Here is a 14,402-nt window from a genome sequence, read left to right on the forward strand (position 1 = left end):
ACTGGTTCATGACAGTGCAAGGCATTCTTAATCTCTCTTGAGCAAGTAACTGTAGAATGCTGTACGATGGATGCCAATGGAGTGGGGGAACATAAGCGCTACGCATAGAAGAGAGAGGAAGAAATTGTAGCTACAAATAACTGTGACTATCAATAACATTGTCACTCTAAGCAGTGCATTACGTCAATGGCGACCTCAAAAGGACTTGTTTCAAGCCGAGAAAGGCAATCTTACCCATCTGTTTTTAAGTCATTTTGGAAAACATCAGCTGGGGGGAAGGGCAGATTCATACACTGAATGTGATCAGATGGCGTAGGAATACAGTAAATGTTGCTAGAAACCATACTTAAATTCCAGCTTTCTCTACCACGTCCATAGATAGTTTCCTAATTCTCAAAGTTCAGGATGAGCGGTTTTGGTCCACACCATTCCACTGAAATGCTTTGATTTCTTCAGTGATGCCTTCCTTCCTGGATGTGCTTAATGAAATAAAGTTGAGAATTGCCAGGTTTGATTTATGATCCAATGTATGAAAAGAGCAAAAGGTTTGGGGAACATAAGGTAAAATCTCATTCAAATGGAGCCCAACTCCTGTTGACCTGGTGGATACATCTCTGCAGTTTTCTTGGAAATGATTGGCTATTGCTTTTTTCTGCGGCATTTTTCAGCTGCTCGTGTTATAAATGCATGAAGTAAATTTATGCTTCTTCAACAGCTGCCAAGCCAATAACCAAGCAGAAACTGAGCAAAATAATCAAGCCTCCCCCACCTACCGTCACACAATCTGGCAATGGCTTTTATAACCAGAACCTCATACTGCAACGACAGGGTGGATGACCACATCCACCCATTCATTCTGAGGAACAGAGAGCAATGCACAGCTATACCCATCCAGTAAACAAGAGCCCCCAAAAGTTAGTAGGCCCCTTCCAACTTCAACAAGACCTCTTCATAGGTATGATAGCCTTGTAGAGTTTTCTCGCAATCTATTACTGAAGTGTCTAATAATCAGGCTAAATCCAAGAGTCTGAGAACTTGGGAAATGTTATTTGTTTCCAAAGTAAAACAGCCTGAAGAACTCCAAAGGAGCAGAACAGTTTTCCAGTTAAGTCCTCCCAACAGATCAGGAGAAGTCTGGAAGCAACTATATGCCATGAATGTATTTAAATTCCCAGAATGTTATTTTAAACTCCAAGCCAGCTCAGGCTCTCAAGACAAGGTTTGATGTTCTTGGACATTTAGTCTTCTTCCAAAGCCTCAAACACAGCAACAGAGGATTGTGGAAAGTTTCTAAAACTGCTCAGAAAACTAAGGGAGGGGGAGTAGGAGAGAGAATCATGGATCTTAGTGAGTCAGGTCCTTCCCAGGCAAAAAGATATAACTGGCTGATCCTCAAGAAGTTCTGAGGAATCTCACTGATATGGTGTAAATTCATTTGGGAATGACCTTGGGAGACAGGAGGGAGAGCCACAGACTGGACAACCGGTGTGTAAAAGGTTTCTCAGCCCACAGAAGGAAAAGGGGCATGGGAAGCATCTCAGAAGAGACCCTCCCTAGTTTTCTGGAGAGTAAAAGGAGAGGAGGGGAGAAATATTTTCAGACAAGATTCTGTTCATGTCACCTTACAATAAAGATAGAGTTAGTACTCATAGTGGTGCTTCTTGTCTGGACTACCTCAAAGGACTAACATATCTGTACCTGATCATTTACTGTTTGCACATATGTAGCACCCCCTTCTCCCAGATGATACCTTGCTCATTTTGGGTGAGACAATTTTATAGCTCAGTTGAAAATGTGTGGCCCTTTTTGGGTTTTTTGCTTATTTTTAAATTAGACATTATAGAATTGCAGAGAAAAACAATCAGCCTTTGAGACTGACTGGCAGTTTCCAAAGTGGAGGAAGAGGAAGAGGAAGAGGAAGAGGAAGAGGAAGAGGAAGAAGAAGAAGGGGGAGGGGAGGGGGAGGGGAGGGGAGGGGGAGGAAAAAAGGGACAATGTTTCTGAGTATTATAATGGGATTGGTGTCTTAACTAAACTGGCAACTCAATAAAAATTAGTGACAAAGAACTGGAATTGCTATGTCTACATAAAATATCTTAGAAGGGTGCTCCTTGAAAGACTTGAAAAGAAGGGAGCCAAAAATTGAACTATGTTCTAAAATGTAGCCAGTGCTTTGTCTACTGGAAGATGTTTAAGAAACCAAGCCATCTGTTGCACTATGATGTAATAAATAGGGGTATATGAAAGTCTAGCTTGTTGCAATTATAAATCATTATAATTATAATGTTGCAATTATAACACGATTATTACATTTATAATGTAACGATAATTATATTTATAATTATAATAATTATATAAATATAATTGTATGTACATTACATTTATAATATAATTGTAACATTATGTTGCAATTATAAATCATGGTTTAATAGCTAGTGTGTAACTTCATTATTAGCTATCTAATGAGATGTTTGATGAGGAGCCCTTTATTCTTAACTTCCAAATGGTTAATAGTTAGAGAGAGCTAAGAGAATCTGGAAGAAGAAAACTGTTTTTATTTAATCTTTGGGCAAATTAATACCCACAGAAAGAAGAAAGCTCTCAATCACATGGAAGTAATAAGTAAGTTTCACAAGCTCTTAATTCAGAGGATGAAAGTCTCAGGACTCAACGCTCCAGCTTCTTCTTCTTGACAGGACTGAGTGAAAGTCAGAGAGGCTCTACTTCTCCTTCTCTTTTGCTTGTCTTCCTCCGTTTCTCTGCCCAGCTCTAAGACCACATCTCTTCCTGTTGGCTACAGCAATTGTGAGAAAGATCACTCTTCTGCTTCCTCTTACACCCAGTAAAAAAATATAACTATAGTGCTACCTTTAGTAGTAGAATGTGCTAGCACTAAAGATCTTTCTGTCAACCCTTTGAAACTAGACTAGAGTTACTACAAAAGCCCACTGGAACGTGGTATGGATTCCTATCCCTATTTCTTGAAATGTGCAATATTTTTTTTTTTTTCTCAGCGGCAATTGAAACCAAAAGAAAACATTTTGTTCTTGTTGTTGTAAATTACTTTTCAACACTTGATGCACTGCGGACATCTTCGTGGGACCTGGTTTCAAGACACTATACTTTTCCTGCAAGTTCTACTTAATTTCATTAAAAAAAAAAATGCTGCAGGATTTAGTGCCCAAGTAGATATATCACCAAAGGACATTACAAAATTGAAACCCCAAACTCTCACGTTTTCAAGAAAAGCCTAGATGACACTTTGCTGAGGTATTCTTGCTTTAGAGTTCTTTCATTAATTAATGATCACAGAATAAATGGTCAGAAATACCATTTTTAGCACCGATCATTGGAATGCAGCAATTGTATGAAGCCATTCTTTTCATTTCTCTATAGTTTAGGGTTGTATCTCCTGGAGATTCATCATCAAAACGATCTTTCATAGGTTAAATTGGACTTCCTTGCAAACTATATGTTTTATTTGGAAAAAAAGAATGAGATTTAAAAATCCTCATGCACAACAAACTAGGTAATTAAAATCACATGTTCAGAATGGTCTTAACATTTAGATTATGACAGAGACACTTGGCAAATGAGTTGACAGTAAGACACCTTATTAACAACACATGAAACCTCAGTTCATCATGTTCTAGCACCCTTGATTCAAGATTTTTCTCATTAAAATCCCAAATGATTCTGATTATTGAGAAAAACAGAATATAAAGGGTTTGTGGTAGGGGGATCAGAGCGTTCAACTGAGTAATCTTTTTTTGTTGTTGTTGCTACAAACAGTTACAATTATATAGTAATAAACCTTATGAAAGATTCACTCATCACTTAAAATACATGCCAAGCATATTATTAGCATCATTCTCATCATTTAGCACTTTAATGCTGTTCTTTGCAATACAACACTCTCCATTTACAACGTTGAACCATTAAACAAAATCAGTAGTAACAAGACAGTCTTCTTAGGTTCAGAATCTAAAAGACTGAAAAGGAAAGGAAAAGAAAGGGGGAAAGAATTAGGAGAAAAAGTAAAAAGTAAACACAGACAATAGCTATTAATTACAATGTTTGTGTAATGATTTGTTGGAAAACAAACAGTTCAAAAAGAAGGCCCAACTACTTCCAGATTCTCAGAAGAGCGAATTGAGAAGTGCTGTTTTTCCTTTTCCTCCTTGAGCCTGACTAATGGAATAGCTACCAGCAGTTGACCTTGGAAGAAGTGTGCTGCCTAATTGACTTGTCTGGGTCTGCTTTCTCCCTTCTCGCAGCTCAGTCAATGACTCTTGCCAGCTAACAATCCATAAAGAAGCCTAGTGGAACTAGTGGGAACATGAGTGGGCCCTTCAAATATCTGTAGGACATCTATACAAAAGACAGAGCAGGCTTGTTCGTTGTTGTTCTGGAGCAACGCTTCTCAAACTGGGTTACTTCCAGATGTGTGGATTTGAATTCCCAGAACTCTCAGCACTGCCCATGCTGGCTGGGAAGTTTGTCAAATCCAACTAACTTTGAGTCATTCATTTTCGGATCCATACTCCTTGTTTCATCCTGCAATCCATCTAACACTTACTGGAAAGTGTTCAGGTTCTCAGCCAAGAACACAGCATCATCTTCATATAAAAAGACTGTCAGAACCTGCATCACCCAACTGTTGTTGTTCTCCATTGTATTGCATTCGTTGGGAGTTGGATTGATTTGTTTCTGCCACTGGTAACTAAGGGTGGTGGTGGTGGTGGCTGTTAATGGTTGTAAGGGGAGTTGGGAAGCAGCTTAACCATATATGGGCAATTTAGACTGGCTTGATTGCCGGCCAGGCAGCTGGGGCCCAAAGAACCAGGAAGAAGTTCGGGGAGGAGGGGGAGGAAGGAGAGAGGTCAACAACAGATGAAGAGGAATCACGACGCCAGGCAATAAGGGGAGGGGGGATAAATAGAGGGAGGTTTACCCAAGGCGTTAGTTTTAGCAATGTTCTGTTTACAAGCTACATGTACCCCTTAATAAAGAAGTATTTGTCTGAACCAAGCCTGGTTGCGTGAGAATGCTTCAGAACTGAGAGTTGGACATCGTGGACTTGACAAAGACACTTCCTTTTATGTCCCAAATAATGCACTTCTAACATTGATGATGATGATGATGATGATGATGATGATGATGATGATGATGATGATGATGATGGACTGCTGACTTTATTTTGGTTTGTTTCTCTTGTAAGCCCCCTTGGTTCATACTGTTTAAGGTGGGCGGCCATATAAATTATTTCAACAAACCTCACCGCAACCATTATTTATATACCTAAATACAATGAACAGCCAAGAAGGTACTACTTGTCATTGTCTCACTGCCTGCTCCTTGCTAAGCCATTTGCTTTCTATTTATTCTCACACATGGTTTACTTTTGTCTTGCACAGTCAGGGATACAACTTTAACTTCAGATTTATGGAAAACATTCCATCATTCAAGCCAATTTCCTTTCGCATAACCTTTTTCTAAATCAGCCAGTGTGCAGCCAACTGCATCGACAGACTCTGTCCTTCTCTTGAAAGCAGCAGCGTGGCACCACACCACAACCTGTGGCCTTTGGGGACATGCTGGAGACATTGTGACCCATGGGTTTATGTTGTGATCACATGATGCTGCTTCTGTCATTCGGTAGAGAGTAAGGAAGATGACCTTGATAGAGATAGGCCAGATCTGTTAACAAAGCGACAAGAGGAAAACTCGGCTTAAGTCCAAAACAAGAAGTTATGTGCAAGTGATTTGGACATACATCCAATTCACAGTCAATCTTGCAAGATTCTGTTACGATAACCAATATTAATAAAAGTAGTTTTCACTTTCTTGTGGAGTTGGTTTCTTGGTTTGGTCTACCTAGTGGGGCTGATACATTCTGATCTTCCTTGTCCCCCCTCCGGGGAAGCTATTGTGTGCCAGACCTCTTCTTTTTCCCTTTTGTACATTCTCCGTGACCAACTGGAAGGAACAATCTGGTCTATACAACCCCTGCCTGGCAAAATGCCACCCACGCTTCCCAGATGTGTCTCACTGCCCCCTCTTTTATCCTTTCCATCGGAGTAGAAGCAATGGGTGGAAATTATAGAGCAGTAGATTCTTGCTGACCATGAGAGGAAGCCACCGGACTATAATTGCTGCTTAACAAGAGGACAAGCTGCAGCAAGAGATGGAGAGCTCTAATTTACTCGGTGGATTTAATGAGAAACCCGTCGCTCTCAAGCATGCTGTAGTTGAATGTTTCGTGCAGACACCATATTGGCCAGAGACCTGGTCTAAATGATCTTCAGAGCCTTTTCTAACCCCACAATTCTATGTTGAGCTGCATGCAAGATATGAGTCCCCTCTCCTTCCATTATGAACAATAGAAGCCCTGGAAGAAAACCCCTCTTGTGCCCCTCCCCTGATGGTTCCCAACTAAGCCTCCAAAAGAACAAACACCTGGGATGCATAATTTGCAACTCCTTCATAATTTCAGGCACTGAAGAGGATCTAAGAACCTTTTGCTTAAGTGGGTGGGACCAAGTTGGTTGGACCTGGCCCCTCTTGCTAAGAAGGAACTCTGGGGCAAAAGCACATGGAATTTCCCAGAATAATAATATTCAAAGGGGCCATGGAGGTCAACCCCCTGTTCAGCACAGGAAGCAAAGCCAAAACCTCCTCAACTAGTAACTGCCTACCTTCACTTGAGGGCATTTAAGGAAAGGGAGCTCACCAGCTCTCTAGGTTCCAGAGAGGTTTCAGAGAATGTGTTTGAAATTGTCTTTGGTAAATGTTGAACTGAATACTGAGCTTGGAAGCCTGGTGGTGTGTGTGTTTCAGAAGAAATTGATAGATAGAATTAGTTGTCCATAACATGCCAAGGTTCACTCCTGAAAAGGCCAGCTAGGTTTTGATAGTCCTTCCACTGCAGCTGTTCTTGTAAACTCACTACCTTCATTGCCTCCAGCGTATTTCTCTTATTTAACCAGGCTTTATGGGTACAATGTAAATGTTGATTTCATTATGTGGCCTATTTGTCTTCACAGGAGGTGAATGTCAGGCAAGCTTTATTAATAAAAAGACACAAACAAAACACAGATTGGCATTTTCTTTCTCTTTCTTTCTTCCTTTCTTTCTTTCTCTCTTTCTTTCTCTCTCTCTTTCTCTTCAGCTGAACACCAAAAGAGAGTAGAAAAATGGTTTAATACCCTATCATAAGATAAATGCACACTTTTTCTAAAGAATATCTCTTCTTTAACAAGAGATAGATAGATGATAGATGATAGATAGAGAACAGCTTTAGATCATTCCCACAAATTGATAAATAATGCCAGAGCTGGGTATATGCTGGCTGGGGAATTCTGGAAGTTGACGTCCACACATCTTAAAGTTGCCAAGGTTGAGAAACACTGCTCTAGTGGTTTTCTTCCTCCCTGGCTTCCCACATTTCTGTTAAATCCCATAGAAACCTCTCCACTGAGGCTTTTTCAGATAAAGGACTGGGGGCAGCAAAGGAGCCTGCAGAAAGATGAAGAAAGGGGAACAGAAAATGGCTACACCTTCTAGCCCGTCATCACCAAAAAAAAGAGAAGAGGCAGAAAATATTTAAACCATTCTGAAGCATCCTGAGAATGAGGTAGTAAAACAGAAACCTCTTTTGCAGTGAAGGGAAAAAAAAAAAACCTTCAGGAAATTGGAGGACAGATTCCAGCATAGTATTAATTTCAAACCCACATGGATAAACACAAAACAAGAAAATGTGCTTTCTGCTGCTTGATGTTATCATGAAAGAGTTGGGGAAAGACAACACTATCAAACAGAACGCAACAGCGTATTAAGGCCTTCTGGAATCTGAATATAATTTGTCTTTACAGATGACAAGAGACATGAGAAGAGGTGACATTTTGATGTTTTCTCTGTCCGATTTCATTCTTTTTCGGCAATTCCTCTCTCCCGCTGCTCTGCCTGCCATTATCAGATGCTAAGAAAGGTCGAGCTCACAAAATTCTTTCAAATTTAGTTAAACAATAAAAGTCAGGAAAGTGATAGCCAACCTCAGCATAATTGTTGTGGCTTTGGAAGAGCTTAATCCAATTCAAGGCAAGAAAAGAGTGTTTGTATCACAAACTCATTCAGACAATACCGAGGCTAATCTAATTGGCAAGATGTTAATCTGTCTGGTTCCTGAGCTAAAAGCGACTTTGGTCAAAGAAAACCTTACAATCGAATCCAATTTGAATATTTTAAGACTATATAAAAACAAAGTCTTCAAAGGGCACCTTTGCTGAGAATAGCAATTGTGGCAAATGTAGATTTTCATGAAACACTTTCTCTTCTACCCCGGGTGTTTGATTGAAAATAATGGTTAATTTTGCTAGCAAAAGGGGACCTCAAGGGAGGGAGAGGATAGAATACTTTGTTTATAGCAGCTAATACAAGTTTAGAATCCTCCTCCCTCCCTGGCTTTACACCAAAAATGACAAAAATAGAATTTGCCACAAATTTCACCCAAAGCATAATTTCTTACCAACTTGAAGATTTCACATAGGTGAAAAACTGGGGTAGAGTTTGAAGTCTTCTGGTATTTGGGTAGGACTGATGACATTTTTCACAGCAGAAGGAATTTCAAAACTTTGCAAATCCTGCCTTCTTCTTAATCCAACCAAAATGTCAATACCCAGTTTGGTGCAGTGGTTAATGCACCAGGCTAGAAACCAGGAGACTGTGAGTTCTAGTCCTGCCTTAGGTACAAAGCCAACTGGGTGACCTTGCGCCAGTCATTTTCTCTCAGCCCTAGGAAGGAGACAACAACAAACCACTTCCAAAAAGCCTTGCCAAGAAAATTGCAGGGACTTGTCCACATAGTTGCCAGGAGTCAAGACTGACTTGAAGTCACCACCCCCCCACCCCCCAAAAATACAGGTAGTCCTGGTTTTGTGACTGCCTCATTCAGCGACCTTTCGCAGTTATAACAGTGATGAAAAAGTAACTTTACAACCAATCCTCACATTTGCAACCTTCACAGGTCTATAAAGCAAAGGAATGCTGAAGTAAGATCATAAGCACAGTCATGGTTTCACTTAGCGACCGCTTTGCTCAGCGACCAAGTTGCCAGTCCCAGTTGTTGCTAAACGAGGACTACCTGTTACAATGGTTTGGAGGAATGCATTTCCCCAAAAAGATTTAAGGCCCCATATAAATGTTGATAAGACTGCCATTTCTCAAGGTGCTATGGGGTTCCTAAATTGCAGCTGTTCTTTGGTTTCTTTTTACTTTCTGGGGGGAAACAAAATCCCTGAAAATTACAAAATTTTCCACAGAACAATCTCATTGCCTTTCATTTTGCAACTAAATTTTTTTGTCTCATTGCAAGCTTCTATGAGTTCATGATGGATCCTCCAAAAATGGAATCTTGATGATAGAGAACCCTCGAAATTTTCATATATTTTAATTTTCACCCTTGGTTTATCAATGGATAATCCACAGACTGTCCATTTTTCATGGTATTTTGGTTAAAATTCGAGGACCAGCTTATCTGCACATGGGCTTATCCGTGAGTATATACAGGATATAAGCCCATCGATAGATAAGATGAACCCAATTTTTTTGGGTGCATTTGGCATGTAAAATTCTCACAAATATATATGGTATATGAATCAGTTAAAATTGTTAATGTAAATGAAACAGTACATAAAAAGAAACCCACCACCCAATAGCATAATAAAAATAAAAACGAGTAGAATTACAGTAAGAGCAATTATTGTATTAATGATTAGAACTTAAGAGATGGGTTCTACTCTTAAGGATTAATGTTCACCATCAGGAGGAGGAGGAGGAGGAGAAGGAGAAGGAGAAGGAGAAGGAGAAGGAGAAGGAGAAGGAGAAGGAGAAGGAGAAGGAGAAGGAGAAGGAGAAGGAGGAGAAGGAGAAGTAGTTTGGGAACGTCCCCTGCCCTAAACATAAGACTAACCCAAGAGTGACATGAGAGTTATAGAAACCTAAATTGGCATTGCTCTGGGTCATGTGACAAGAGGGAGCGGGCTTAGGATGGAGGGGCTGGCAATATTCCAAGCCGCATCTCCCCTAGGAATGCACTGGGGGAATTTTCCTAAATCTTTTTCTCTGCGGCCCCTGATTTGCTCTAGTCCATTTTTTAACCTAATCTCACCCCACCCCACATTTAATTCCATTCTATTCATCTTGAGAAGAGTGATGCTGGTGGACAAAGTTCTAAGCCCCTTTCTTTCCAATGTTCTGCTGGTTTAGAAAGAACAACAGGGTAGGGAAATCATCTAGAACACAGTGTCTGGAATTCTTTCTAACTCCTTTATTAGAAATAGTCATTGAGGCATCTACATTTTCTTAAGCATAACAAAGTGACATGTTGCATCCATGTGTCTTTCTGCTTTTGCCTTGTGTTGCATCCATGTTTTTGTGTGCATGGAGAAGAACAAAGTGGGCTTCATACACTCCAGGAGGGAGGACAGGGAGCTTCAACCAGAGAACTTGACAATATTCCAAGTTACTGCCCAATTACCTCTCCTATAGAAATGGAATTAGTGTAGGTATCTACTCAACTCTCACTGATAGGTGGGCATCCTGTCTCTTATTCAAAATCTTAGCCAGGGGGATTCCACCACTGTTCTTTTAAGACTATTGCAATTCATGACAAAATTAATGCATTTCACTAGAGGGCATTCACACATTCATTAACTAAAAGTTAACAGAAGGATAGGTAACTTGATTCTCTCTGCAGTCCCATTCAACGCTTACATTCTGTGATTCTTGTAATGATTTTTTTTTAAAGCTTACAACAGCTTGTATTAGGTGGTGTTTCAGAAATTCCTTAAGCATAAAAATATCCATAGCATAATATTTAATGTGGAAGTACAAAAGGTACTATATATAACCTTTTCCTATCTTATTTCGTTAATTACAAGTGATGCTGTGGGTTAGAATTAGGACAGCAATAAATGCCTGTGTGCCAATATAATCAAGATATTATTTTTTCCCAAGATGCTTACATGCATGTTTGCCTTACGAAAGGTCCTTGACTTGTACATGATCATCTTCCAAAAAGCTGTCCAAAAGATCAGATTAGCTCATTAGTTACTGTCATTACTTACTAATGAAAAAATATTCATTGGTCTTTCAACTACACATATAGCAAACGATGGAGTTCGTTGAAGTTTACATTTGTTTACTGCCAAGCAGGAGAGTTCCCCTGAAATATGCAGAATGCACATGTAAATTTCCTGGTTTCCATCACTAGAAAGGAGTCATAAGAGGGAGAACTCCTTCCATGGGGCTTTTTTGCGGACTGGGACATCTAACAGCCTAGGAGGCTACAGAGATATGGAAGAAAACTTTCTGAGAAACTGGAATTACATTTCCAGTCAACAATTTGGCCCGTGTCTGATCTGAATTAGAGACTCAAAATTGGAAAGCAACAAAATTCAATTTAAACCAATTAACCAATTCATGATTAAAGATTTGATTTGACTCTCAGCTATAATGGGAAAGCATCAGATTCCCTGGTGCTACTTCATTTTTGGCCAGAATGAGATACAAAGACCCTTTAGAGGACAGACTTACTCCAAGACATTGAAACAGATTGTTCATGGTTTCTCTAGTCTCCAATTCCAGTATTGGGTCATTGATGGCATCTTGATGGTGCTCCAAGAATGGAACAGGAAAAGATGAAGAGATCTCTCTCATCTCCCTGAGAAACCTTAAACATGGGGAAATAGCTGGTATACAGGAGACTAATAATCACCCTCCCCATATCCAAACCATCCCCCTCACTACCAAAACTCCCAAAGGACTTTTGAAATGGAGATCATCTACCATCAAATTCCCCTCCCACCCAAATGGTTTGCTCTGTTCATTAATGCTGGTGGTAAAAATTGGTGTTAACTTCTATTCATCTCAGGTTAACTATGGTTTAAGAAGCAGTTTTCTCCCTGGTTGCTAAGCAGTGAAAAGAAAAGAAATTCCACCATTCTCCAACTGTGTACTCAAGAAACCTAGGCCTAAAAGATGCCCCTCCCCCAGCCCAAATGCTTATGTATACTCAGCAGCTACTAATAACTCCCACAGCTGTTAAAAATAACATTATCACAGCTGATTATAAATAATTGCAGCTGGACTTTGCAATGAACTTTCTGCTGTGGCATTTTCTGGTTTTTACTTTTTAGAAGAAGCTTTAGCTGTTGTTCCTGATTAGCATGCAATTGGGTGTAAAGGCTGCAAAGCAGATCCACAGTCTACACCAGGTTAAAATAAAATACTTTTGACTCCCACTCCCCCTGTATACCTTATTATTATGATGGTTGGTCACACAGCCAGATGTTTAGACCAGATTTGGCATTTTATCCCCCTATTGAGTCCTTCCCAAGGACCTGGGATAGGCAGATGACGTTGTTTGATGGTGTTAAAGGTATTGTCACAGGATGTAAGCTGTTCCATGTAAAGCTGCCTTTTGCAATTGACTGATGGTGATTTTGTCAGTCCTGATACTACTACTACTACTATTACTAGTATTCCTTTCATACTACTCTGTCACATAAGAATCTATCTTTCAGAGGCTATGTTGATAAAAATCTTCTTCATGGAACACAAAACTGGCTTTGACTCATTTCAAGTCTTACTTGGAGATGGTGGTGGTGGTTTATAAAGTCATAAATTGAAAAATAAGGAACCTGGAGCTGAACTCAATATTCCTTACCAGCGACCATCGTAGCTGGGTCTACTTGAAAATGCAGTTCAACCATATTTGTAATTATTTATTGTTGCCATTTATCTATTGTTTCAATCCTAGCAAATGTAGGAAGGCAAGTTCCCACCCCTACCTAAATTGTTTGGGGTTGGACAATTTGTTAATTGTGTATTATTTAAAGCATTTAAGATGGTATAGGTCCAGATCTTTAAGAGAATCTATCTATCTATCTATCTATCTATCTATCTATCTATCTATCTATCTATCTATCCATCCCCCACCACTCCAACTATTACTAAGTTGTAATAACATCTGAGCTGGGTCAAAGAAGTCTATCCAGTGTGAGAGTTTAGAAGAAAAACTTAACAACTTGCACTTGTGGTCACCTGCCAAAAAATTCTGCATTTTACCCATGAGAATTTGACTAACATTTTATTTTTCCTGGAAAGGCAGAGTGGGGATAAAGGTACCTTTTTATTCCATTGAATGAGGATGACTTGGAAAAAAAAAATCCAGAAAAAGATTCATCACATTGCCTGGAACCTGCACACTTCTGGTTAAAGGAGTTTTCCATAAGATGTACCTTATCAACTCTTCTTTAGCCTCAGGCAGAAGAACTGGGTTTCCCCCTCTCCCAATCAAATTAGAGATGTAATTTTAAAAGCCAGGATCATAATGTTGTATTAACAAATGCAATAAAAGCATATGATAAGATTTACAAAGAGTCATAAAGTTGTACAAAACCAGATAAATGGGAAAGCAGTAATGAGCACCAGACCCTTGGCTTGCCTTTCAATGAAATCCATCTTAAGGCGGCCAAGACAAACAGTTCCCTCATTTATGGGCAATGACAACAAAGCTGTAAGATCCTTCTGATGTACTGACCACAGCAACTTTCTTCAACCTGGTGTACTCTGAGTTTTCAGGGACTTCAATTCCCGTCATTCCCATAACTGCACTGTGATTATGCCGATAGAGTTGATGGGAGTTGTTGGTCAAGACTTCTGAACAGCAACTATTAGGTTGGGGAGACTCATCCCTAGTATAAGGGAATCTTGGAGCAATTTGTCAAGTTAAATTGTTTGGACAGTTTGGGGTTAGGAAATAACTCACCATTGCCCTTTGAGGTCCATGATGAAAGAAGGAAAGGATAGGAATAAATATCAAAAAGAAAAAAGAAATATACGTGTCTGCATGCCAAAACTGTGTCAAGGAAGAGCAAACACACCTACTTTCAAACTAGAAAGGCTACACACACTTTAAATAGTCTCAACTATGGGGTGGGGATGAGATGAGGGCAATGTCATGAGGACACAGCATTTAAAAAATGGTTAGAGGGACACCTGGATAGCCCTCTCTCTTTCTTGATTATGATAATGTTAACAGATTATTGTTGATTTTATAGGTCATGAAATGTGATTCATTGTGTGAAGTCTCCAGACTTTTCTACATGGGCCTACATTTACCCTGTGGATTCATCCTCTCTCCAGGCATGGTTTTCTAGGAAACATCAATAATTAGAATGCCATTCCAGAGCCTTTGATTTGCCCAATCCAATCTTCTGAGGCCATCTCAGGTGTATGACTTTTCACTGAAAAACAACAGCTAAAGATAATGGCAAAACCCTTCAGGTAACTGAGCATCCACCAGAGAATGTTGTTCAAAACTGACTAATCAAATTGTG

The sequence above is a fragment of the Python bivittatus genome, unplaced genomic scaffold (assembly GCF_059951505.1).
Source record: "Python bivittatus isolate LINGU-HERP-01145 unplaced genomic scaffold, Pbiv_v1 ctg000190_np1212, whole genome shotgun sequence".
Classification (NCBI taxonomy): Eukaryota; Metazoa; Chordata; class Lepidosauria; order Squamata; family Pythonidae; genus Python; species Python bivittatus.